Raw genomic sequence first — 27,004 nt, forward strand, 5'->3', positions numbered from 1 at the left:
CCTAGCTAGTACCTTCTTTTTCCCTTAAAAGACAAAATCTTTGAAATCATTGTCCAACTTCAAGATCCCTTTTCCCTCAATTTCCAGGTACTCTTACCAGCTGGAGTTTTTGAACTGTCACACAAAGTGCAACAACAAAGCATCTTGCTTCTAAATCTACTGTTTCTCTTTCTTCTAGCCTCATTTATGCCCTCATCAAGCCACTCATCAAGCCTCATCTCTCCATCTACTTATTCAACATTCTCAGTTTGATCATACCAATAGTCTTCTACTGATATTTTTATTGTCTCCTGAATGTCTCTTATAAAACAAAAGCATGGTCATAATTGTTCTATCTTTGTTTTGTCCATTACTGGATTCCACTGGCTTCAGGATAAAATCCCCTTGGCAAGACATAGAAAGACATGTACTTAAGCCTTCTTGAATTCATCCTCACCTTCGGTTTCATGCCTTTGCCCATGCTTTTGTTCCCAATATTTGAAAATTCTGTTTTCTTTCCAACATATCACACACACACACACACACACACACACACATTTGTTTCTGCTTAGGTAATCCTATACATTATTCACTTTACATGATCCACTATATGGTCATTCTGATATTCCCCATCTAACTTCCCTTACAAATCAACCTGTTAATTCTCCACTCACTTTGGTCCTCATTCTAGATCAGAGCTCAGCAAACATTTTCTCTAAGAGAGCCAGACCAGGCTCTCTGGATCTAGAGGCAAAATTGAGCAACTGTTTTTTCCAGAAAGGCAATAGTCTTGGTCTGTTTTAAATTTCACATTTAAAAAAGTAAAAAGAAAACAAAACAGGACAAAACATTTTTACTTCCGAAGACCTAAAAACAAGCAGTGAGTCAGATTTGACCGATAGGGAGTAACTTGCCAATATTTATCTTAGAATATAATTATTTGTGTAATTTATCTCTCACACCCACTTTACAGATGAGAATGTAGGGATTGTATCTTTAATCTTTGTATGTTTAGTGATTATCTCAGTGTTCACTGCATATTGGTCATTTAGTAGATGTTTATTAACATAAAACGAGAAATATGTGATACTCTATCCTGAGTCCATGCCATAAATGTGGTCAACCATTTCCTTTTAAAATGGAAGAACTTTCATCAGGAAAAATGTTAAAGTGGCTTATCTAAGTGTAGAGTAAGTATAAATATAATACTTATATTTACTGATACAAGATCAGTACATTATAACAGTCATTTGGCCATATCTCTTACTCATCAAAGCAGACATTGTGTCTACTTTTTTGTTTATCCTGGGCTCGCAGCATTGAGGTGCGTAATTTATAATCATGAAATTGTTTTCATCTTATTGTACAAAAAATTCTAATATATTTCATATCATTGTATCATAAATGAACACTTTGAGGGGGTATTGTTATTTCTATATAAAAATGATGTAACTGAAAAAAAATGATGAGACTGAACATGAGATTGTGTGACTTGTCGAATGACACAAATACAATGCAGCAAAAATGTGGCTGAATGACACAAGTCCCGTCTTCTGATCACATACCCAGACCTTTCTTCTTATAAGTTTACTGTTTCACCAAAAGAAAATGTGTGTTGTACTCTCAAATGAAGTTCTTTCAAACCTCAATTGATATTTTATTGCCAAAAATGACAATTAATTAACCCAGGAACTTAAACTTTTCAGCCAAAGGCATAATTTGAGAGATAGTAAGAGAAGAGAGAAAGAGAGAAGGGATAGAGAGAGGGAGAAGCAGACTCTTAGCTGATCATGGAGCCTCTGGTGGAGCTTGATTCCAGGACCCTTGGATCAGAACCTGAGCCCAAGGTAGATATCCAACTGACTGAGCCATTCACGCATCCAAAAATGCTTTTCAACTCAGCCCGTAGATAAGGGATCTGCTATGGTTCAGTTAGATTAAGGTGTCTCCCAATATTAGCAATAATCTAAGTAACCCTATAGAAGCAAACTAATTTGACTGATAAAGTGAATTGGTGAAAGAGAAAATAGAAATAGGTGAGGGATGCAGATTGTCACATAAATGTCTTTCAATTAGTTAAATACCCAATTTCTTTAATGTGGCCGATGTATACATACTTTTTTTCAATTTTTATATCTTAACCTTGGTGAGAACATTGTTTCACCATTAGTATTTAAATGTACAAAAAAGTTGTCTTTTTCATGAGTTATTTTACCAAAAATTTTTTGTTCATTTTAGACATAAATTATATGCACATCTATGGTCAATATGAATTGTATAAACCAAGGGAGAAAGTACTTGGTGTTTCATAGTCGAACAACAATCATTACATTAATAATGATACATTTGTACCAGTGATAAAGAAATCATGGAGCAATACTATGAGCATAGCTACAAGAATGAGTATGTCACTACAGCTGAAATAATACAAAAGCTATCCTCAGGTTAACTATAACACATGCAATTTGCTTTATGGCTTCAAATGTCATATCACAAATCTTGCATTCACTGAAATTATAAGTACATGAAGTACAAAACAAAGGTTTCCATGTTTCATCTCCAAGAACTGAGATATTATTTTTCCTAATGTTAGCATTAACCAAAGCAAAATGTAATTCACTCCTAGTAGTCACAGGTTTTCAATAGCCTATACTGTATAGTTAAACATAGTCAAAATGATAACAGAAGTTTTTGCATGAAATTAATTATTTGTAGGAAAGTATGCTGATGCTATTGTGACTTTTGTAAACTGCTGAAAGATAGTAGTTTCCAAGGATGACTTGATAATGTAGCTGTTACATTCCAAGTGAAGGATTCCAAACTCAAATAATGCCTGTGGTGTCATTTTCTCATATTTTAGTATGAATTCAGAATGTAATGACTTTTAAAATGAAATCCTTTTATGAGAGGAATTATGATATAACAGTGTTGACTTTTATACTATTAATGATTGATTGGCCAACTATTTGTTTTATACTGCCAAGAAAAGGCTCAATCCTAGATGCTTAGTCTATAAAAAATCTAGAATCTAAAAAACACATTTCAGGGTAGAGAACAGTGGATATTGTAACTTGTACTCTTTGATCTTCTAATCAAACAATTTTCACTTGTAAAATACATTCAACTACAATATTCCACCCATGGTCTAAATTCTTGGACTTGGATAAAATGAGCTATTATCTATGGCTTGCAATTACTGTACAATTTAATTGGTAGGCCAAGCCATTGAATCAGCTTTACATTTTCTATTTTGTATTTCTCCAAATGCATTTTGCCATTTCCTCTCTAAATTATAATAGCTACAAATTTATAATCTAGTCCTAAAAAATAATTGAGTAATGTTACAACTTAATGAATGATTCTTGTTTTCAGAGGTTGCTAACAATGATTCTGGAGATGAAACCTAATTTAGAAAAATAAATTAATCATATATGCAGAAGCAGTTTCATGGATCATTCTCTTGGAAATGATTTGATACACGAGGTGGAGTATTAGAATGTTTGAACACCAGATTCATTAAACTGTAAAGACATGATTCTAGGAAATATCTGAAGAAAATCACAGATTAAAACATGGTCTCCATCTTTTCATAATCTTAACATGTTAATGCATTTCTTTCTGGAAACTATGTTCACATTCTAGGTCAAGAAAGAAGTTATGGATCTTTTCCCAGACTTTTTCTGCTTTGCAAGAACTTACTGGAAAATCTTATTATACAAAATTCTTAGAAGAAAGTCTGAAATCAAGATATCTTGCTTTCTTATGCCTGTAATAGGACATGAAGAATAAAATAAAAAGATTGTACTTCTTCGGCTCACCTAACTAGCCATGGCTGTTTCCAAAAGAGAATTATTGTCTGGTAATTTAAAGCAGAACAGGTTCTCTTTTGAACACTATATCATGTTTTCTACTTAGAATTAAATTATTTAAATATGCATGATGGAGTTGATGGGGCAAAGGACAAAGACATTTTGGTTGTAATTTTTCTATTTGGATTTCATGGGACAAATTAACCTCTCCTTGAACAATAGACAAACAAGATGTTAAAAAACACTTGGAAAGCCAGATCTAGTCCAACAAAAGGGATGATGTTTGATATCTGTGGCAGGAGAGACGGAACTCTGAATTTTAGCTTTATCTTAATCCTTTTCAATTATGACCTATATACATCTATCTATAAATATACACATATATAATATATGTTATATGTATTATTATAGAACTCTTCCCTTGGAAAGAAGTGAAATCAGATTATTCTCATATATCTTAACATATTCACTCATTCATTCAGTTTTGTATAATGAGAAACCCAAAGTTCTGGGTAAAACTGTGTTGACTGCCAGTTAAAGCAGGCAAGAAGTTGGAAGGTAGTGGCATTAAGAAGGAAAAAAAAGTATTTTTTATTTCTTTACATTTATGGAATAATAACATGATCATTGTTGGAAAAGAGTACATCAAATAACCTACTCTAGGATGTTAGAGTCTAAACCATTACTGAATTTCTTTTACTTAAAAAATAAAACCAAATGTTCAAAAGAGCTCTATGGGTACATAGTTGGGATGACAGTTACAATTAGAAACATTCAAAAAAAAAAAAAAAAAAAAAAGAAACATTCATAGTGTGGTCTAATTTTCTTCTCCTGTTATTTAGTCCATTTTACCAGGTCACCCAAGTCTCTTTTACGTAACTTCAGAAAAGTGATGTTTGCCATGGTCAGCTCTTTGTTCTTTTGAACTGCATTACCTTTTCCACACTGACCTGCTGTAAATAAATAAAAACAAAGCAAAACTCTTAATACCACCTCACCAGTATTAATAATAGGATGACTATGATGGTTAATTTTATATGTCAACTTGGCCGGGCAAAAAAAAATGCCCAGAAATCTGGTAAAACTTTGAGCATATTTGTTGAGAGTGTTTCTGGAGAGACTGGCATTTGATTTGGTAGACTGAATAAAGGAGGTCGCCCTCACCAGTGTGAGTGGGAATCATCCGATCTGTTGAGAGTCTGCAAAGAACAAAAAAGGCAGAGAGAAGACATTACTGCTCTCTGTTTAAATTGGTACATTCATCTTCTCCCATCCTCTGACATAGGCCCCACGACTCTCAGGCCTTCAGACTCAGATTAAATTCTTTTTTTTTTTTTTTTTTTTTTTAAGATTTATTTATTTATTTATGATAGACATAGAGAGAGAGGCAGAGACACAGGAGGAGTGAGAAGCAGGGTCCATGCAGGGAGCCCGACGCGGGACTCGATCCCGGGACTCCAGGATCGCGCCCTGGGCCAAAGGCAGGCGCTAAACCGCTGAGCCTCCCAGGGATCCCCTCAGACTAAAGTCTACTGCAGCTTTCCTGGTTCTTCCACTTACAGAAAGCAGATCATGGAACTTCTTGTCCTCCATAACTGTGCGAGCCAATTCCTATAATAACACTTTTCTTCTATATATCTATATGTATCCTATCAGTTCTGTTTCTCTGGAAAAGCCTGACTTATACCACGACTATGTCCCATCTCTAGCATGTCATATTGTTGGCAATCTGGTGCCACATATCATTTGATTGACATTTTCTCTCTTTTTAAGATTTTTATTTATTTATTCATGAGAAACACACACACACACAGAGAGGCAGAGACACAGGCAGAGGGAGAAGCAGGCTCCACGCAAGGAGCCCTATGTGGGAATCGATCCCTGGTCTCCAGGATCACGCCCTGGGCCAAAGGCGGCACTAAACCACTGAGCCACCGGGGCTGCCTGATTGACATTTCCATTCAGCTTTTGTCTATTAGGAATGCCAGATCTTCTCATCCTTTTTTCTGTAATGTTTGAGTCTCTACAGAAATAAATTAATAGCTCTTTTATTCTAAAGTGCATTTAATTTGTTAAAATTTCCCATATTTATATATTTTCAACCTTCGTTATGTTTAGGAACATTTGTATAATCTTTTTTATAGAAATTAACCATTTTAAAAATAATCGTTTTCTTCATTTGTCAGGTACTAGAGAGGGAGATTCAAGTATTGTTCCAATTTTAGTATATGTACTGCCCAAGCGAGCACAAGTGATTCAAGTACTGAAAGGGAGATGAAACAAAATGATTTTTCAAGTCCTTTTCAAATAGATTTTGTTGTTGTTGTTTTATAGAGTTTTCTATCTCTATATGGTTTCAAATATAATATGAAATAAATATTTTAAATCTCAAACTAGTTAAATTAGGAATGCTACTTTGTGATTCTGATGTGTCATATATTAAAAGTCTGAGCCTAATTTATTTGAAAACTTCTCTAGATAAACAAAACATATTCCTCACAAAAAATATTTCTAGCACTAGGTTAACTTATTATCAGTATTCTACACATTAATATAAAATAAGTTCTCTTTCTTGTGTTTTCAATACACAATCTATGTCCAAGCAGATTTTACTATTTTACCAGAAATTAGGTGACAAAGGACAGGGCAGAAAAGGATTGAAAGAGGTTTCTATCAGATACTATAGATTCGAGTAAATAAAGGCAGAATTTGAATGTGATAGGAAAGACCATGTAAAAGTTTTCTGAAGAGGAATTAGTATCTGGGACCTGGCAAATCTGCTGAATTAGAGACAACCGCACATGGTTATAGCGTAACTAGATTCATATGCAAAATCTAAAACCCAGCAAATAAAACTCAGACTGAGAGAATGCGTAGCAATGAGAATTGTGTTGTTGAACTTTGAGGAGCTATGCCAGTCTCAGACTAGGGACAAGGACCAGAATAATTCTGGTAAAAAAAAAAAAAAAAAAAGAAAAAAGAAAAAGAAAAAGAAAAAGAAAAAGAAAAAGAAAAAGAAAAAAGTGAAGAGTTGCTAATTGAGGCAAATCAGCAGCCACTCCTCTAGTTCTTCTTCCTTGTTAACAGATTCGTGATTGTGTTCTGAGACCATGTGCTTCAGGGGAAGCTGAGTGCTTCCATAGATAACATTAGAATATTCTAGGTTGGCCTACTGTAATACTTTATTCCCCTTTCTTATATCTGGTTTACAAAGAGGCATGAGCTAAGATTCATAAATTAGTAACATTCCTCTAAAATATATACAAATATGCAAAACTATTATATACGATAGTTCCAATAAACATTAATACAAGTAAGAATGAAAGGAAGCTATAATATGGAAGTATTTTAAAAGACTGATGTGTTATTTTAATTGCAAATGATTGTCTGCTTCCGGCATTCAGGAATTATAATGATTTTGTTTTGTTTTGTTTTAAGATTTTTTAGCAAATTACAAAACTTTAGAAATATCACCAATTGTTATTACGATGCTTGTGTGGTTCATGTATATTTATACACACATTCTAAAAGTTTTATATATGCAGATTGTAATACATAAGTAAATAACCTTTTTAATTAAAATGTGGAAGTGGAATATACAGGTGCACACAAAAACTTGCATTGAACTCTTAATGTCAATTCCTTAGGGAAAGAACAAAGGAGACAAAAACTGGAGTTATCATTGACAAGTAAGGTACAAACAAACTTTCTAGGTTTTTTTCTTTACCCTGTTTTCTATAAAATAACAGCAACAGAAAATGTCAAGAAATAGATAAAATTAATTTTTGTTTTGATACTTAATGCCACCATTCTGGTTAAACAGAAAGGGAATTATATGCCATATTTACTTGCATAATTGCTGCCCTTTCCTTTCTTCCTTTGTAAGTCACTCAATTCAAATTAATCTATACAAAATATTACATACAGCAATTATGTGATGGTGACGGATGCGTGAGTAAATATGGTAAATGAACCAAAATACTGTACATATCAGCAAAGCACAAATGATGTACTGAACTTCAAAAACTCTCAACTTGAAATCAAGAGGAAAACATGCAAGACCATCAGGTAGAGGTAATCAGTTTACACATACACTTGTAGGGCATATGGCATATGCCAGAATAGAATAATTTTTAGTAATCAATATTCCACTTGAGAAGAAACATAAGACAGTTAATGTTTCTCATTCTTCTTGGGCTTTGAAAACATGATTCTTCAGCTTGAATTAATTTCTACATATTAAATAATTAATTTGAAGGCATGACAACCATAATTTAAATTAGCTTCTAAATATTGTCTACACTTTTAAAAATTGAAACACTTGTATGCAGAAATACATTAAAACAACAAGCAATTAATGGTGATGCCTTATAATGCCAAATGTTCCAATTTTAGTAACAGAACATGTAATACTGGAAGATGGACTGAAGGCAGACAGACCTCCAGGAGGTAAATCCCACCCAAATTCCCCAATATGTCTCACTCTGCCTGTCTTGCAGCTTCAAATTCTTGAATCATGCATATACCTTTTCTCAAAGTCACATTATAGCATTTCAACTTCACCTTATGTCTTATATTCCTTTAATCACTAACTCTAAAAATACTGATAGACATCATCTGTACTGTGCTTTGTGTAAAGAGTATATAATTCACATTCTTCTGCTAACTAAATCATAACAAAAGCTATGCATCCCTCATCAATGTGATAGCTAGAGAGATTCTGTGAAACCAAAGCTGTTAGGAGGTCTGTGATTCAAGAATTGCAAGTATATTTTCATTGTCTTTATTTTTTTTTAGTTTTTTTTTTAAATCCAGTTAGTTAACATGCAATGTAATATTACCTTGTCTTTTAAAGAAAACTTTAAAATACCCCAATATAGCATTTATTATAAGATGCAGGAATAATGAATATTGGTTCTTGTGAATTGAATAAAGAAATAAAGAAATTTTATTTACTTCATTCAGTGTTATCCTTTTTTTTTCAGCCATAGTTTAATTTCCTCTTATTTTGTTTTGTCTTGTTTAAAGTAAACAGTAATGCAATTTTATAAAAAATGTTTTATGTCTCTCTTTACCTAGACACAAAGATTTTCTATTTCAGTATTTTAGTACTTTGACTCTGCTATCATCCATTCCTGACAACTTACAACTGGAAATCTGAAAGAAAAAAATAGATCCTGTTTTTGTCATGAAGCCCATTACATGTTCCATTGCAGGGAAGTAGTTGGGTTATAAATTATTTACCTCCCATGGGGCATATATTCGAAACTCTTACAAATTTAATCATCATAGTACCACATATTCCTTATGGAAATTAAAGTAAGCTACCAGTGTGCCATCTTTCACTTTCTAATATGAAATATAGACTAAGTAAAAAAATATTTTAGAGGTTAATGATTGAGAGAAATATCTTATCTCAAAATATAATATCCATCTTAGAGATAGGTAAGTAGATGCATCCAGAAGGTCAAGAAAATGTGCATTAGGAATTATTTCTAATTTTAGTGTAGCAAAAATTTGATAGAAAATCAAGGATCAGTGTAGACAAGTTAAATAACACATAGTTATTCTTCCTTAGGCTATTTTCTTTTTTTTTTTTTTAAGATTTTATTTATTTATTCATAGAGACCCAGAGAGAAAGAGAGGCAGAGACACAGGCAGAGGGAGAAGCAGGCTCCATGCAGGGAGCCTGACGTGGGACTCCATCCCGGGTCTCCAGGATCAAACCCCGGGCTGCAGGCGGCGCCAAACCGCTGAGCCACCGGGGCTGCCCAGGCTATTTTCTTGGGAAGAAACCTTGACACATGCCTAAATCTCATAACTGAACTCTCTTTCCATTGTGAAAACCTTATTATCCCTTGAAACTTTGGCAGGGAATTTATCAATGATTTGGTATAGTATAGGGGTTCTCAAACTGTAGTCCTGAGGCTAACAGCATTGGTCCATCCCCTATGATCTTGTTAGAAATGCACATTCATTAACCCAGACCTGACCTATGGCACCAGAATGCTTGTGGATGCAGAATGTCAGAAATCTGGGTTTGAATACTTTCCGGGTGATTCTGAAGGACATCAAAGTTTGAAAACCATTGGTTTGGTAGATGTAGAGCTTAATTACAAAAACTGCAGCTTATTATTGTACTTATCATAATTATTAGTTGTTGTGGTAATAGTAGTCGCTTTTCTAGAATGAGTTCTAGGGTATTAATTTTTGTACAATTATCCAATGCACATGCAAAATAAGTGGCATATGTCATGATATGACAGGAAATTCATGCATTGGAAAGAGGAGAAAAACACAAGTCTTCATTTCAACCAGTTTAAGCTTCCATTATTTGATAATCAAGACTCAAAGTGATCTCTCAAACATGTGTAACTCAAGAATAGCAGTCCATATCAATAAGTCACATATCTTTAGCCCCATGTTTTATTCACAACTTGTGGTCATTATTATGTGATGAATGGAGAGTCTATGTGAATGAGGCCAATCTTGATAATGTGGAACTGTGAGTATCCATATAATAGGTCAGTATAAAATAATGGCAGTGAAATTACTGACTGTACTTATCTAGAATCCTTGCAATCTTTGTTTTCGAATTCTCCTCATTCTTTCTCTCAAAATAAGCCAGCAAGATTTAAAAAAAAATAAAGAACTAGGTCAAACACAGCCACGATATTAGAAAAAAAGTATAGCTAGAGAGCCTGCCGGGTGTACTGTTGTTAAACGGTCACCATTTTTTACTTACAAAACTATCAGAAGAGGAACTGCTTACTCTGACAACTTCAGTAATGCTCAGTTCCCAATGTAAATGCTATTTTGAAGGGAGGGAGAATGCAGGTTAAATTTTAAATCCAAGTTCATTTCTTTTTTTACTCTATTCCTCGATGTTTCAGTTATCACAAAAAATAGAAAATTCATTGAAATTTTAATAAGTCATGTATTTTCTTCTATATAAAAATGACTTTCAGATAAGCAGGATAAAGATTAATATATAATGTCAGCAAAAGAACCATTAAAAAGTTCTAATCACATTAATTCTTTGCTGGGTCAAATTCTCAACTAAAATAGACTTATAACACTTGCCCTAAGTAACATAAGTAACATTTGCCTGGCTTTTTTTTTTTTTAAGGAAGTCATATTTTAAGTAGTTTTGTGTTTGCAGAATAATTGAAAGGAAAAAATAGAGTTCCTGTACTCTCCTTCCCCCATTAATATCTTGCTTTAGTATGTCACATTTGTTACATTTAGTGAGCCAATGTTGATACATTATTATTAACTGAAACTCACAATTTACATTAGGGTTCATTCTCTGTGCTGTATTTTCTGTGAATTTTGACAAAAGCATAATGACATATATCTACCATAATAGTTTCACTGTCCTAAAAATCCCCTGGTTGGCATGAACTTTAAGTTACATTATACCAGTAAAGACAATTAACAACCCATTTGGGATAGGGGTAGGAAATATTTTAAACCTTTTTCTTTCCTATCCATAAAGAATGTTTTTAGTAAATCTTCTACTTATATAAGTAGAATAAATATTTGACAGAACACTGTACTTTAGGCTCTGGCACCTTGGTACTTGTCTTAGTAAGTTCAGGCTGCCATAACAAATTCCATAGACTAGACTGGGTGAGTTAACAACAAATATTCATTTCTCACGGTTCTGGAGGCTAGAAAGTCCAAGATTGAATCCATCTTGCTAACACCTTGATCTTGGACTTTCCAGCCTCCACAGGCTGTGAGACATTGGAGAATAGTGTAAATGAATAAGAAAGAAAAAAAGGGCAGAATTTCCAAACAGATTTGACAAGTGAATTTAGTTAGTTTACATGTTGATTTTGTCTGAATACTGTATGCAACATGCAATAGCTAGTAAAGAACGTACAAATACAAATTTTAATTTCTTGTGACTTTGAAATATAAGACTCAAAGTTGTACTGTTATTCTTAATGCATTTGTTGAACATTTTGTTATAAGCTCTTCAACGATCTATAAAAATCATATATTTTTTTCTATGTAGTATGTACTCACCTTATGCTGAATCACAAACTTGAAATTCATGTCACAGTGTTATAACCATAGCCTTTATTTGAATAAAGCACAATTGAAAAGTAAAGCCATTTTTGTCAAAAATACTCAACCTACTTTTCACTATCCTCATTAAGATTAGCTTAGCACTCAAGATATGGAGGCTGTCTGTGATATAGGACATATTCTCAATACAATATTTAGTCCAGGATTGTCAATGAGTGATAGTTTTCAAAAGTCTATACCTATCTCTAACATATATTTCATATATATGTATACAATTAATATTAATAATATAATTCTAATTAATTAGAAAAAAATTATATAAGTATATACTTCTGAAACTTTTTTTTTTTTTCACATTTTAGGGCTGCCCCTAATAACCCATGCACATTTTCTTGATTTCCAAAAGCAGCGACCTGTCTTTGTTCTTGTTGCTCATGTGGTGTCTGGGCATTAGGCAGCAAAGCAGAACCTTGAAGATCAGTGGCAAATTAAGAGAACTTAAAAGATGCATGGGACCTGGGGATCCCTGGGTGGCTTGGCAGTTTGGCGCCCGCCTTTAGCCCAGGGCGTGATCTTGGAGTCCTGGGATCAAGTCCCATGTTGGGCTCCCTGCATGGAGCCTGCTTCTCCCTCTGCCTGTATCCTTGCCTCTCTCTCTCTCTCTGTGTCTCTCATGAATAAATGAATAAAATCTTAAAAAAAAAAAAAAAGATTCATGGTACCAATTCAGGAACTCTCATCAGTTGCATAAATCATTGTAAATTCATATTATATTCCGGTTTTCTAACAATCCTACAGGACACAGCCTGAAATTATTCATTTTTTTTCCTGTGGGTCTAAGATCTTCTGCCTTTTAATAGTATTTAAACTTTTTTTGAGTGAAAAATATTGACTTAATAAATATAAATAAATGTAATTATGTTTGGTCCTACTGATGAATAAAGAACTTAACAAAAAGGCTATCATCAAAAGCTTAAGAACAATCAGATAGTAAAGATAGTTCTAGATATTCTATTTACTGCTTGCTGTAAGTAGAATTCCCTATGATTTGGAAAACTCTGGAAATAAGGTTTGTTAGGGGTAGCTACTTTTTAAAATGTGCTTTGGGTATCTAGTTTTCTTTCGTATTACAAAAGAATAAAATGTCATATTGCACTATATGGCCCATGCTAGCTATTTTGTAAAGAAATATGTAGAGGGAAAGTTAAATTTTTAGCAAATAAATGTTTTGATATAAAAAACAAGATTTATGATGATTTTTGTCTTCTGAGTTCTATTTTAATTCTTTAGTTTCTAAGTAGCATTGGCATTACTATGATGTTGCTTAATCTAGCATGAAATGTCACAATAAATAATATATTATACACTGCTCCCCCCACAAATTTGCAATAATTAAATATTCTTGTTGCTTTATCCCTAAGAGAAAGTCTAATATATTTATGTATGATGCTGACAACGTATTCCCTCTTACAGGCTTTGATCCTAATGTAGATGAGTCTTAAATCCCTTATTTGTATACAAATCATAACCTTAAAATCAAGGCATTAGGCTGAAATTTTGTTTGCAATACATAGCTTGTATTAGAAACACAATTAATAGCTCCCATGGACTCAGTTATCAAACGTGCAATGCTAGTAAAATTTAGAAAAGTGTGTTTAAATGTCTTTTAAAATATACTATCACTAATAGCACCTGAAGAATCTGTCTAAAGGAGATGTGTTTAATCAACTATTTTATTTTTTAATTTGTTTTAAAGTTTTTATTTATTTATTCATGAGACACACACACACACACAGAGAGAGAGAGAGAGAGAGAGAGGGAGGGAGAGAGAGAGGGAGAGACACAGGCAGAGGGAGAAACAGGCTCCATGCAGGGAGACCTACACTAGGATCGCACCCTAGGCTGAAGGCGGCGCTAAACCCCTGAGCCACCCAGGCTGCCCTCCACTATTTTATCTTGCGAATTCATTTGTAGAAAAAAATAAAGTTAAAAAACCAGTTTGACAGATCTTTTCTTAGTTGAATTTACTACTTTGTAGGACAGATTTTGCAAAGCCTGGCTATTTGTCCACTTGGAAGACTTCCTGAATCAGAGTTCATGAGTGGGAAGACCCTGGACATGCATTTAAATAAACACTTTTAATTATTCTTGGGATGACTCAATGGCTTAGTTGGTTAAGCAACTGACTTGTTTTGGCTCAGGTCCTGATCTCAGGGTCATAGGATCCAGGTCAGCCTTGTGTTCCACAGGTAGTCTGCTTGTTCTTGTCCCTCTCTCCCTCTGCTCTCTCTCTTTCTCTCCCTCTCTCTCTCTCTCTCTCATTCTCCATTCTCCATCTCTAAAATAAGTAAATAAAATCTAAAAATAAACAAACAAACACTTTTGGTGGTCCTTGGCACACACATCAAATTTGAGAACTATGGTCTTAGACTGCTTATGTAAATAGTTTCAAATATTTAGTAACCAAACATCTTTCTTTCCTTTTTTTTTTTTTTTTTTTGTAACATTTCCTGATGATGCAAAGTGTAAGCAAATTGACACTAGGTTCTTTGAAAGCCAACTGAAAGCCAAGGAGATCTTTTGTATAGGTCTATTAATAAAATATTCAGGCATACATGTTTAAACATAAGGTCTTTATGGTCAAGGCAACATCATACGTAGCAAACACACAATGGTTCAGTATTGGGTTCTTTGAAATTAATTTTATACCAAAACTGCCTGGCCAAATGATGGAGGCATTTGCACTTAAGGGCTTCTTTCAGTTTTGCACAATTTATTTTTTAAATCCAAAAAACATATGAACACCTTACCATAATTCTTTAGTCTAATAATAAGTATTTTGCCTGAAGAGTCACAACAACTTGATAGAGTTCTCAGGAAAAGGCATGCCTGTAATATATAAACCAAATACCTCATACTTGAAGATATAACATTTTCACTCCACTCTTTCCCCTAATAAAACATAGGCAGACAGGAAAGTTTCAGAAATCTATAAGAAATGACAGGCAATGTAAAGTAAAGTTTGAATAGAAAATGTGAAAAGCTTGAGGTGGTTGCAAAAATCCGTAGGGGAACTGGTAAAGTGCTTATTAGAATTATCAGCTTTAAAAATTTCATGATAAGAATGTAAATCGAAAGCTGCCCCTGGATTGCTTAGCCAGCAGAAAGAACTGAGACTGGGGGATTGAACAGTGCTCCTGTAGATAGAAAAAAAAAAAAAAATCAACATACATAGGCTGAAAAGAGAGAAGGAGAGGGAGGGAGGAAAGAAAACCTAAAATACTTCAGAAATTTGGAGCAAACTCTAGTTTCCCTCATATAATAAATATTTTATTGCACATGTCAAAACTATAGAGTTGCTATGACCATTGAATGGCCACAATTTATGTCTGTAAAGTGTTATTTTTCTCAAGTGTATATGTGTGTGTGTGTGTTGTTGTTGTTGTTATTGCTGTTTGTCTTCCTCATGAAGGATTTACCTAAGCAAATTTTTGCAACCCAACTAAGCTGATTTGTTGACCTTGCAGTTTCAGGTTTTGTTGAAGACCACTTCACCCTGGTGCTAATTAACTGGAGAATTATTATAGTTAGAGGAGATGCCTTAAAGGACATGACATGTTCATGCGCTAATATCACACATGAATTAATGTATCGAAAGTTCTAGCCAGTCTCCTAGGCAGCATCTGAAGCTATGACTTCAGTTCAGGTAGTTTGCTGATTACCTGTACTACATGATCTTAAACAAGTTTCTTACTTTCTGATAACTGCATTTTCTTAAGCATGTGTTTTTTGTTGTTGTTGTTTTATTTTCAATAGCACAATTATTTTGCAGTGAATGATATTTCTAATCTTGAGAGCTCCACTTATCCCTTTATGAGAGACTCTGTCTGGTTAATTTAACTATGACTTTTCCACTAAATTGGTAATATACGAGCACAAAAGAGAAAATTGAACTAGCTTGGGGCTAGACTGCCACAGTGGGAAGTCAGGTGATGAAGACAACACTGTTACCCCAAAACAATCATTCAACTGTACAGAAGTGCAACAAGAAGTGGAAACAGAAAACAGAGACTACAGAAAATTATTTTTGGGGGCACAGAATGAACAGAGGCACAGAATGAACCGCAACCAAATACTGAACAGGAAGCATCACTGGACCTGATTTTAATAGAAGATTATGACTCCTTAATAGAAAAGATGAGCAACTGGAATTTTCAAATATTTGAAGTTGTGGAAAAAATGGGAGATAAATCAGGAAGGATCCTTAGTCAGGTTATGTATGCCTTATTTCAAGACACTGGCTTATTGGAAATATTTAAAATCCCCACTCAGGTTGTAGTCTCAATATAAACTTTGCGCCAATAGGGGAATTCATCTTACAGTTTTGTTTGGTGACCTACTTTCCCTAAATACTCTAGCAGAACTAAAATTAGATCTAGATTTCAGCTAGTGTATGTTGTCAATTTTTATTTAATTGGCAATAAAACTCATTTAGAGTTTAGAATTGTAAAATAACAATAAAATACATTTAGAATAATAAATTATAACTAATTTCTCCATGAATCATGTCATATACTCTTTATAATAATAAATTTAGAGATGAGGAAATTGAGATTCAAGACATAATCTCTAAAATCCCTTAACCAGTGCATACAGGAAATAGATTTCCAATAAAATTCTTCTTAATTTGAATTCCCTATTCTTTGGAAATCTCAACAGAAAATTATGCTTTGACATCTTCCTTGAAATGATGGCTTTAAAAAAATAATCTGTATATCTTGTTTGGAGCTCAAACTCATGGACCTGAGAATAAGAACTCCCAACCTGAAGATCAAGAGTCATATGCTTTACCGACTAAGTCAACCAGGCACCCCTTGAAATGATGTTTTTAATCTAAATTCTGTAGTAAGCTGGAGCTGGTTGTGAGAGTTGTGAAAGCCTCACTGTGACACTTCTCAAACTTCCATTTGGTGTAAATTTATTTGAAAACAGCTATGGTTGGAGTATTTTAGCCATGAAAACTGGAGGAATGCTACAAATCAGAACCTCTCCCCCAAAAGAGCCAGTTATTAAATATTTACCAACACATCACTTGAGTTTGAGTTGAACCTAACTATGTTTTTTATTGATGCTGTTTGGTATATAAATCTATATTTTTATGTCAGATATTTTTATTTTAATCACAATTTGGTGATCGGTTTCTTAGAAAAGGATGAATACACTTATTTAAATGGGTATATTTTTCATCAAATAATTTAATTAATACACTTAAGCATATTGAACTTTTATTGATCTACATAGCAAATGTTACCAATATTATAAAAGTTCTAAACTCTGACGTTCCTGTGGACATTTAATCTAGCAGGTGAAGTACACATGGTTGTTAGGATTTCCAGTCATGTTCATGAATTCTATTGCAGCCCAGTATAAATTCATCTTTCCCGAGTCTTGTGTAGCTGCCTAAGCCTTTATATACTCTAATAAGACCCCTAGAGTAACCTCCTCTCTAAATCATATTGCTTTTTCACTCTATCATCCACCATACAATAGATCAGGTTACAACAGCATGTCTTCTTGGTACCATGTCAAACTATATATAACCCATAGTAACACATTTTCAAAGGCTGAATGCAATACTGTATTTCAGGGTGCCCTTGTCAAAGTACTGCTTGAACAGTTCTATCTTTTGTATTAGAAGAAGACACTTTGCTTCCTTTGCACAAGAGCCTGTCGTTGAGCAAGCTATTGGCCTACCCAATTTTGGCTGCCATTAAAAGTAAACTACACCACCAGCCCTCAGGTAGGTCACTGGACCTATTGTTTGTGGCTGTTCTTCCTTTGTGGTTCTGTCTCCTTCCTTTCCTAACTAATTTAAACTCTTCAAGCAGAGTCATATTTCTCTTACGTGCTAGTTTCTTGTCTGTTGCTACCACCAACAAAGACCTTCCATTCATGATGTACTTCAGTATCTCTGAAACAATTTTCCCTCCTTCACTCTAAACAACCTTTTTCACTGTATAGCTTAGCTTTTGCTTAAAGTAAACTGTTCTCAAAGGAGCTTTTGCTGTTTTGTAAAATCAGACATCACATAGTTTTACTTGTTTGTTTTAGTCAAGCATTTCTGTTTTAAAGCAAAGTCCATTAAAAATTCAACTAAAATAGAAGATATGAAATTACGTAGATATAGTAGTGCATATACTGATTGCATGAAAAAGGCAAATGTTTTTGAAAGTGAGCTGTATGAGAAAAATCAGCATATAATATGCAAAATGAAAGAGATAGGTGTCATATGGAAATGTGTGAAATCAGATACAATGCTCAAGAGTGCATTTTCTTGAAAGTTTCACTCATGCTAGAAGAACACTAGATTAGTTCAGCATGACTCTAAAATAATCATACACATTCCTTAAAAGTTATGTGCTCAGAATTAAAATTTACAAGTCATGGAAAATGTTGGGCCTCAGGGGTCGTATGTATATGAATTCATACACTTAGGTACTTAGTTATTTTAACTGAGTTTGAAATGAGAACATAAATTGGAATAGGTCGGTTCTACTTTTTTAATTGTTGGATCACATTTGGTAACATTACACTTTGCCTACCACGTCTACATATTAAGCGCTAATGATTAAACCAAGGAAGATGTAAAGAGAAGGAATCATCAGGAAATGTCATTAGTGCAGAATTTATATGCAAAACTGTTCAGGAAATGAAACAGGATGTCAATACCTACACATTTTATACAATCAAGTCTACCATCAATTCTTGATTTTTTCCCCTGAGGTATAGTTGTCTCAAACAGGAAATATGGGATTAACTAAACTTTTGATATATCTGCAACCTTCACATCTATTCACACGATTCAATCAATTTAATTTCATAAATATGTCTTCATTGATACTAGTGTCTTCACTGTGGCCTTTATCATCTTTAACCCAAGTTAAAGCAACAATTTATTTTGTTTCCCTGTCTCTGTTCTCTAATATTCTCCATTGTGCTTTCCAAATTAGCGCTGTAAAATTCATGTCTGATCCTAACACTCTTCCATTCAACCTCAGTGATTCATTTTCACTTGAAATGTAAACTCCAAATTTCCTGGTATAGCCCGGAAGGCCCTTCATAATGTGGAAACTGTCTACATCTCTATAGTACCATTTCTCCCCTTAACCACCCGGCAAACTTCTTCTCAACCCTGAAATTCATTAGAACTCAATCAAAACATCACTTTATGTGATCTCAGGACAGAATATGATACTGACTATAATTGAATTTCAGGAATATTCCCATTTTCAGATCTCCCATCTCCCTGAATAAAACATTTTACCACCTGGTACACCCTTCTGGAAAATGAGAAAAAGCATGTGGGATATTTACCAAGAATGCTGTGAAACATATCTAACTTAAAATGCTAAAAAATGTTCTGTATGACTTGCAAAGGTTAAGTCTAAAGTGGGTTTCGGGATTAAGCCACAGGTTATGTTGTAGGATATAAGAGAAAGCTACAAGTTGACTTTTAGCAGTATTTTGTGCCTGTTTATTTTTCAACTTCATGGATACCATTAGTTGCATGTTTTTGTTTTTGTTTTTCTATACCTCCAAATAAGGCTGTGGTAGCACCTAATTGGAAAATGGTACTTCCTTGAGGGGTTTTCAAATGTGCCTGCTCTTTCACAGGTGGGAAAAAGAAAACAAAAAAAACCCAGATACCCTTAAGATACAGAACCAGGCCTGGCCCCCTGCTGACTGAACATCTCCTGCTTCATGCACTGCTCAGAACAGAGAAGAACTCTATCATATTCACACTTGTTGCATGTACATCTTCAAGACTAAGGATCGTGAGCAATCTAGCTCTGGTTGGGTGGCAGAAAAACAAAAAGAATGTCTCTAGTTTGTGTGGTAAAAAGTATTTTTTAAATGCTTTACTACTCTCTTTCATATCTTCTGGCTTTCTCAAAATTCAAAACATAAACTCAGAAGTTAGGAAATAACTGGTCTTTTGCATTTTTAAAGCAAAAGATACACTGCATTTAAAGAATGTTAATTTTGTCATCCATTCCAGAACCATGTAGTTACCTTCAGATACTATCTGCCTGGTTTTTACATTCAGACACCTTTGCATTTTGTATTTATCTTATTGAATTATTGGGGTTGGTACATTCTTCTATGTATAAGGCATTCTGATTTTCTCTACTGCATGTAGAGCACTGGGTTTTTCCATTGTCCTTATAAAGGTGTTGTTCCACTCGTTTGAGGAAATATTCCTGAACTGTATGATCCACCCTAGTCACCTCAGGATTTCCCCAAAGAGCAATCTTTTCTTGCTATCTATACTTCAATATATCTATTTTTCACTTATTATGTCATTTTTCTCAGAAAATCATCATTTATTAATTCTTCATATCATTATGCTTGTGGAAGAGGTAGAAACTGCTGACCACTTCCTCTTTTTAGAAACTCTAAACTTCATGACTCAATGGCTTTCTTACTGACCAAGAAGTCATTCAGGCATGATCTGCTGGATAGAAAAGGCTTGTTTTTAGGAAATGCTACTTTGGCTTAATTTGGAAAGATTAAGAGTAATTCACTAATGAAAAATGGGAGTGAGCGGAAGGTATATTACAGAATAGTAGAATGACTTGTAAAGGTTCTGAGAGAAAAAGAATGTGGGATCCCTGGGTGGCGCAGCGGTTTGGCGCCTGCCTTTGGCCCAGGGCGCGATCCTGGAGACCCGGGATCGAATCCCACATCGGGCTCCCGGTGCATGGAGCCTGCCTCTCCCTCTGCCTATGTCTCTGCCTCTCTCCCTTTCTCTCTCTGTGACTATCATAAATAAATAAATTAAAAAAAAAAAAAAAAGAATGTGATATCTATGACAACCTATCTATGACAACCTGGAATAAGAGCCAGGGTTAACAGAGTCTGAACAAACTATGGAGAGTGATAGAAAATGGAGCTGGAATAATAATAAGAGATCAAATTGTATAAAACTCAAGGGACACATCACTAATTTGGGTCTATATCCTAAATCAATAAATCACTGAAGAGTTTTAACAAAGGGCTTAACATGATCAGATCTTCTTTTAAATTAAAAAAAAAAAAAAAAAACTTCTGTATGGAGAAGAAATTGGATCAAAAGGCAGCAGAGGAATATGATAGTTAGACAAGTACATATTAATCAAGAGATGATGGTTCTAGGGACTGCTAGGTGGCTTAGTTGGTTGAGCCTCTGACTCTTGGGTCACAGTATTGGGGTCATCGGATTGAATGCTGCGTGGGCTCCATGCTCAATGAGGAGTCTTCTTCTCTCCCAGTCTCCTTCTCCCTCTCCCCTGCCCCACTTGTGTTCTTTTTCTCTAAAATAAATGATGAATCTTTTTTTAAAAAAAGAGAGAAAGATGAAGGTTCGAGAGAGTAAAGTGGAAAGATGTGTATGATATTCAGGAGGTAATGCTGGCAGGTTTGGAGCATAAGAAAAAAGTGAGGTGGTGTCAGGTTGGTGTCTACATATATGGAGAATAGTCTCATTTACTAAGACCAAGAACACTGAAGGTGAACCAGATTTGAAGAACATCGTGAGTTCATTCTTGAACATGAAGAGAACTTAATCATTTAAATATATGGTTCTGATGTTTAAAGGAAAATAATGCAAATAATCATTGCAAGAGTTATTACAACTAAATATTAAATTTGGTTTTGAGGTTTATCAGAGGTAAAATTGAAAGACAATATATTGAATGGCTACTGTTCAATTAAAGAAAATTCTAAATTTCTTGTCTAGAAACTCTTCAGTAATTTTATAGAATTTTTCCCAAATGAATGTTTGTAATACATACAAAAATGTATGATATCTTTTAGTAAAAATTTCAGATACCTAGTAAATATTCTTCAAACCGAAATTTCTGGTATTACCTCTCCTTGAAAGGAAAGGCAATGATGAAATCCTTAGTGAAATAACTTCTTAGAGGAATGAGAAGATGCAATCCAAATGTGCTACATTATTTCCTGGATGATTCCAAAATCAAGTGCTTTAAAGAAGCTTCACAAGTGTTTTTACAGTCAATTCATTATTAAATTATTTATGAAGGCCTGAAATTTCTGTCTCTACATATACAATGGCTTAGATACTAGCCAATATTTCATATATAGTGAAGTTGAGAGGTCAGGGACAGAGTTTCATTCTATTTTAAAACATAGGAGCTTTTAGTAAGTCCTAGCTCATAAAAGCCTTTTCAATTTATGAAGGAATGTTAGTTTCATAGTTACTTTTGTGTCAGATCAATATTGAACAACAACAAAAAAAATAGATTCACAGGAATAGGACCACAGGAATATTAAAGATTTGAAGTTTAACTAGCTGGAGTTCAAGTTATCCTTCCACCAGCAGAGGTTTGTTCAAATCTCTGGCTCTCAATCTCTCCTGCTACAGAAACCATAGCTATGCTATGAGGACAAAATGAGATTATAACATAAACTTCCTGGCACAGTTGTAGGAACAGGATAACAATTCAGTTATTTGTATTATTATCAGTCAGAAACACTAGGATGAGCCACTAAGACTCCTCTAGTTATAAAGAAAGTATTTTATGTAAAAATTATTTAAGGATTTTCTAAATAAACACTATATTCTGATAGGCCTTTCAGAGGGAGCAATTGCAGTACTTAAACCAAAGAGCTAATTTGTTTCTTAGGTATTTAACTACTGGAGATCTTTTAACATTTGCATTAAAGATTTATCCAGCAGTTAGCTATGCCTTAAAAGCACTTCTACTTTAGTAACTTGTCATGGCAGAACCATATATCAAAAACACCCAATATGTCTATCATGTGTAGTACAATTTAAAGATAAGACCTATGTAAACTACTAAACTGTTTATTACTCCAAAATTTGTCAAAACCAGTCCCCCCCCCAAAAAAAGCAAAAAAAAACAAAAAAAAAAAAACAAAAAAAACAATTTTCCCACTTTAATTTTGGCAGTGAAAAACTTAAAAGAGCTAAAATTTAGCACAGATTTTATGTAAAGGAAGTAAGCAAGCTTGGTATCTAATAGCAAATTCTGTACATTCATTAAGTGTATATCATGATAACCTCAGGATAATATGAAGAAGAAAGCCATCAATGTCCTAATTTATAGTGCTTTTGTAATTTATAAATATTTAATTCAATCAGTTAGGTTTTAAAATAGAATTAAAAGATTACCTCCACATAAATTTACCTTGAAGGTTGATTTTTTTCCCTAAAATTTTTGAAGTGTACAATTATTAGAGAGTTTGGAGAAACCAAATAGATATTCCAAAAAAATTATTCTCCTAATCATTTGACATTTTTTTTTTCTGGCAAATGCTATGAAAATGTCCTTCTTAGCTGTTTTCCTTTACTGTTTTCCAGAAACTGAGTTTATTAAAAATACCCAATAATCTTTTTGTAATTGACTTTCTTATGAGGAATACAAAATTTATAAACACATATACAACATACAAATCTGTAAGTAACCACTAAAAATGTCACTAGGTCCAAGGGTCAAAAAGATAGAGCAGAATAGAAAAAAATAAACATCTTACAAAGAGAAAGAATGCTACACTGAATAAAGGGAGGGAGAGGATAGGATAGCCTTTTGATAACATGAATAATTTCTAAGATCAATTCTTGAATGTTGCAAAATTCTAAAATTTCAAAGGAAAATCAAGCTTACAAGTTCAATAATTGAAAACTAATATAGTAAACAAATGTGTTGTGTATATTTTTAAGTTGACATTTAAATATATGCATGTTATATATCCATGTATAAGATATGTTATTACATAAGCTGTAACTAAATTTGTTAATTTATCTTCCCTTCCATGCAAAACTCCATGTGCATCATCTATCTATCATCTATCTATCTATCTATCTATCTATCTATCTATTTATCTAGTAAAGGCCAGTTTTTGGACATTTGATTAATTTGCTCACAACATATAATTCAGTTACAGAACTTGACAAAAAGTACAATGTTTACTGATTTTTTTTAAGGATTTTTATTTATTCATGAGAAACACAGAAAGAGAGGTGGGCACACAGGCAGAGGGAGAAGCAGGCTCCCCATAGGTATCCTGATGCTGGATTTGATCCCAGGCCCCCAGGATTGCACCCTAAGCTGAAGGCAGACGCTCAACCACTGAGCCACCCAGGTGCCCCTTTACTGATTTTTCTGAACCCAATGAATTTTTAACACGTCATATCAACACAGCCTTTGTCCTCAGCTTTTTAGCTAAGCACATATGATAGCTTTGGATACAGCAGAGATAAGAGCATGATAGAAATACTTTGCTTATTTAGAGTCATCTAAAAGTTAGAAATCTGAAAACGAAGATTATTTCTACATGTCAAAATATATATATATTCATAGAAATAAACTGAAGTGTATGCATTTGAGCATCTAATAATGTCTAAGCTGGTCACATTAATAAAAATGCCTCTAGTAAGTTTCCTGTTGTCAAAACCAGAAAATTTGACTTACCAAGAACAAGATCTCTCCTAAAATGTTTCTATATTATGTTATAGCAAATGGCATGTCAGAAGAAATAATTACTGACTCAGATGGCCAAGTTATATTTTTGTTTTTCTATAAAAGTGTTACAAGAAAAAGTCACAGATATACTGGTATACAGCAATGACTATGAAGGAATTAGGTACAAACAGAACTGCCCTTGAGAAAGAATGTGAACATTAACATGTGAGAATCCCACTGAAGTATTTGGTCCAATGCTCTTTCCACTCAATTTCACTGTATGATATGCAGTAGGGAACTACATCTTTAAAATTTAAAGAATACAGTGTCATTTAATTTACATAGAAACAACTTTAGTAATATAAATTTGGCATGGGATGAGCAGTTACAACCTAGTAGATCTCTAGAATATACAAAAAAAATACACTATTTAAAGAAATCCATGCATCTTTTCTCGAAACATAGTACCTTTGAAAATCAAACACAGAATAAATACTAGCATACAGTAAAAATGTCTTTAAAGTTTTGTTTCAGCTTTTCAGGTATGTTTACTGTGAGTTAATTAGGGCACTGAAAATATGGGTACTAGCAAATTATTATTTGTCACATCATCAAAATAGGTATTATAAAATATATCAAATTTATTTACTTAAGACTTTATAGGTCTTTCAGGATGGGTGGAACACATTTTGTGTGTGTGTATGTGTGTGTGTGTAAAGTTCTTATCCCAAGGGATTGAGATTGATTACTCTGTACAATTCATGGTGACAAAAAGATTTACAGGTTTTGATCTTAGCTCCTAGTACAGGCATCAGTATTGGGAGGTATTACTTGAAAGACTGTGCATTTTAAGATGAATTGGTCCTGAGGAAGACCTCTGGTGAGCTCTCAGGCTCAAATTTCAAAGTCACAATTTGTTATGACATTCTGTTTCACTGCTTTGGTCAGTCCTTCTATTTCATACATTTAGTAACAAGTTGATGGATTTGTTTTTATATTAGGTGCTTCAAAATTTTATTGAGGGCAGCTCCGGTGGCACAGCGGTTTAGTGCCGCCTGCAACCCAGGGTGTGATCCTGGAGACCCGGGATGGAGTCCCACATCAGGCTCCTTGCATGGAGCCTGCCTCTCTCTCTCTCTCTCTCTCTGTCTCTCATGAATAAATAAAAAAAAATCTTTAAAAAAATTTATTGAGAAAAATATTTTTTCATGACCTACAAAAAAGTAAAATATGGAGAACAATACCCCATACAGAGTAAAAAAAAAAAAAAAAGACAAAATCTATAAAGGAGGGGACCAATAAATACTATGAGTAAACATATTGAGTTTAATGTCCTTTCAAATACTTGTATAGTTATATGAAAGAAGCATAAATATTGGTAGCAATTGAACAGAATTTATCTAACTTTTGATTTATCTAATTAATCTACCTACTAGTACTCTAGCAAAATATTAGCCATTTTTCTGTTATTGTTAGTGGCTAATTCTGTGGAAAATGTTTCCAATGTAGAATTTAAGAATGGTTTGGCTCATTCTTATACTCACGTAGTTTCTTCATTATTTGTATATTACTGGTGTTAATAGAAATGGTATTTGTTTTAAATAGTCTCCATGTCTGTCAAGCATTAATGATGGTTTGATAGTGCATCTTCTATTTAAATAAAAATATAATCCTTACTTATCTAGTTCTAGAAGGTCCAATGAGGTGAAAGTGTCTTATATTAAAGAAGTCTATATTTGAAAAGTATTATCTCAGGAATCATGCTACTATCAAACTTCAGTAAGACAACTTATTGCATCAATTGATTAACAGTTACATTTAAAAGATAAACTAGTTTTAAAAAGAGAAAATACAGTCAAATGTTATGGTGTGGCTGTAGCTGTTCCGGGGCCTGCTGCCATGAGAACTGAATTAAACCTACATGTGACCCTGGGTACTTGTGCCTTCCCAACACGACCTTCCTCTTTCCTGGGGGACCCAAAGAACGAGAATAACCCTGATGCTTTCGGGTCTCTGTGGGCTGTGTGTAAAACAGCAGGAGCAAAAGCGTTCCTTGAAAAAGGGGGGAACTTAAACCTCTCTTTCATTAGTATTCCTCTGTTGTTATCATATTCTTCTTTGCTCATCGGGCTTTCTCTCTATCACCACAGCTGCCTTCCAACTTCCTTGAGCTCTTTTCTCTTAGAAAAGAATCTAGTTTTGGTAAAAGGAAGTGGCTCTTTCCAAGCTTTGTCCACGTCTCCTGCCTTCTTCCTGCAGAAGTCGCCCTTCCGCTACGTGTGGTTCATGCCTCTGTGTCCTTTGGGCAGTTTCTTCCCTATTTCCAAACGGTGTATTTATTCCCTACTTGACTTTTTCTGAAGATGTATTACATGTTCTTGATGTACTGCAGGCAGCATGTGAAATTTCATTTGGGGCTTCTTCATTTCAATTTCAAGCTGTGAATTTTCAGACTCAGCTTGGAGACTTATTTGTCCTATAAGCTCTTGATTCATTTCACTTTCTTCACGTAGCTTTTGGTTTTTTCTTGCTCTTACCTGTGATCCTTTTAGGTTAACAAATCAATGTGTTCAGATCAAATCCTGGCATTCAAGGTGATCTCCATTTCCGGATTTATTCTTTTTGTCTAATTGTGAATTGCCATTCACCTGATTTTCAAAGAGACCAGTGAACTTATGTTAAACGTGGTTC

The 27,004-nt window shown here is 34.0% G+C and overlaps 1 protein-coding gene across 3 annotated transcripts in view; it reads right to left on the reverse strand.

Annotated features, from left to right (window-relative positions):
• CADM2 (cell adhesion molecule 2) overlaps nucleotides 1–27,004 on the reverse strand; it is a 1,060,955-nt gene that overhangs the window by 612,819 nt on the left and 421,132 nt on the right. The gene's annotated exons all lie outside the window — the stretch shown is intronic.

The sequence above is a fragment of the Canis aureus genome, chromosome 30 (genome assembly GCF_053574225.1).
Source record: "Canis aureus isolate CA01 chromosome 30, VMU_Caureus_v.1.0, whole genome shotgun sequence".
NCBI lineage: Eukaryota > Metazoa > Chordata > Mammalia > Carnivora > Canidae > Canis > Canis aureus.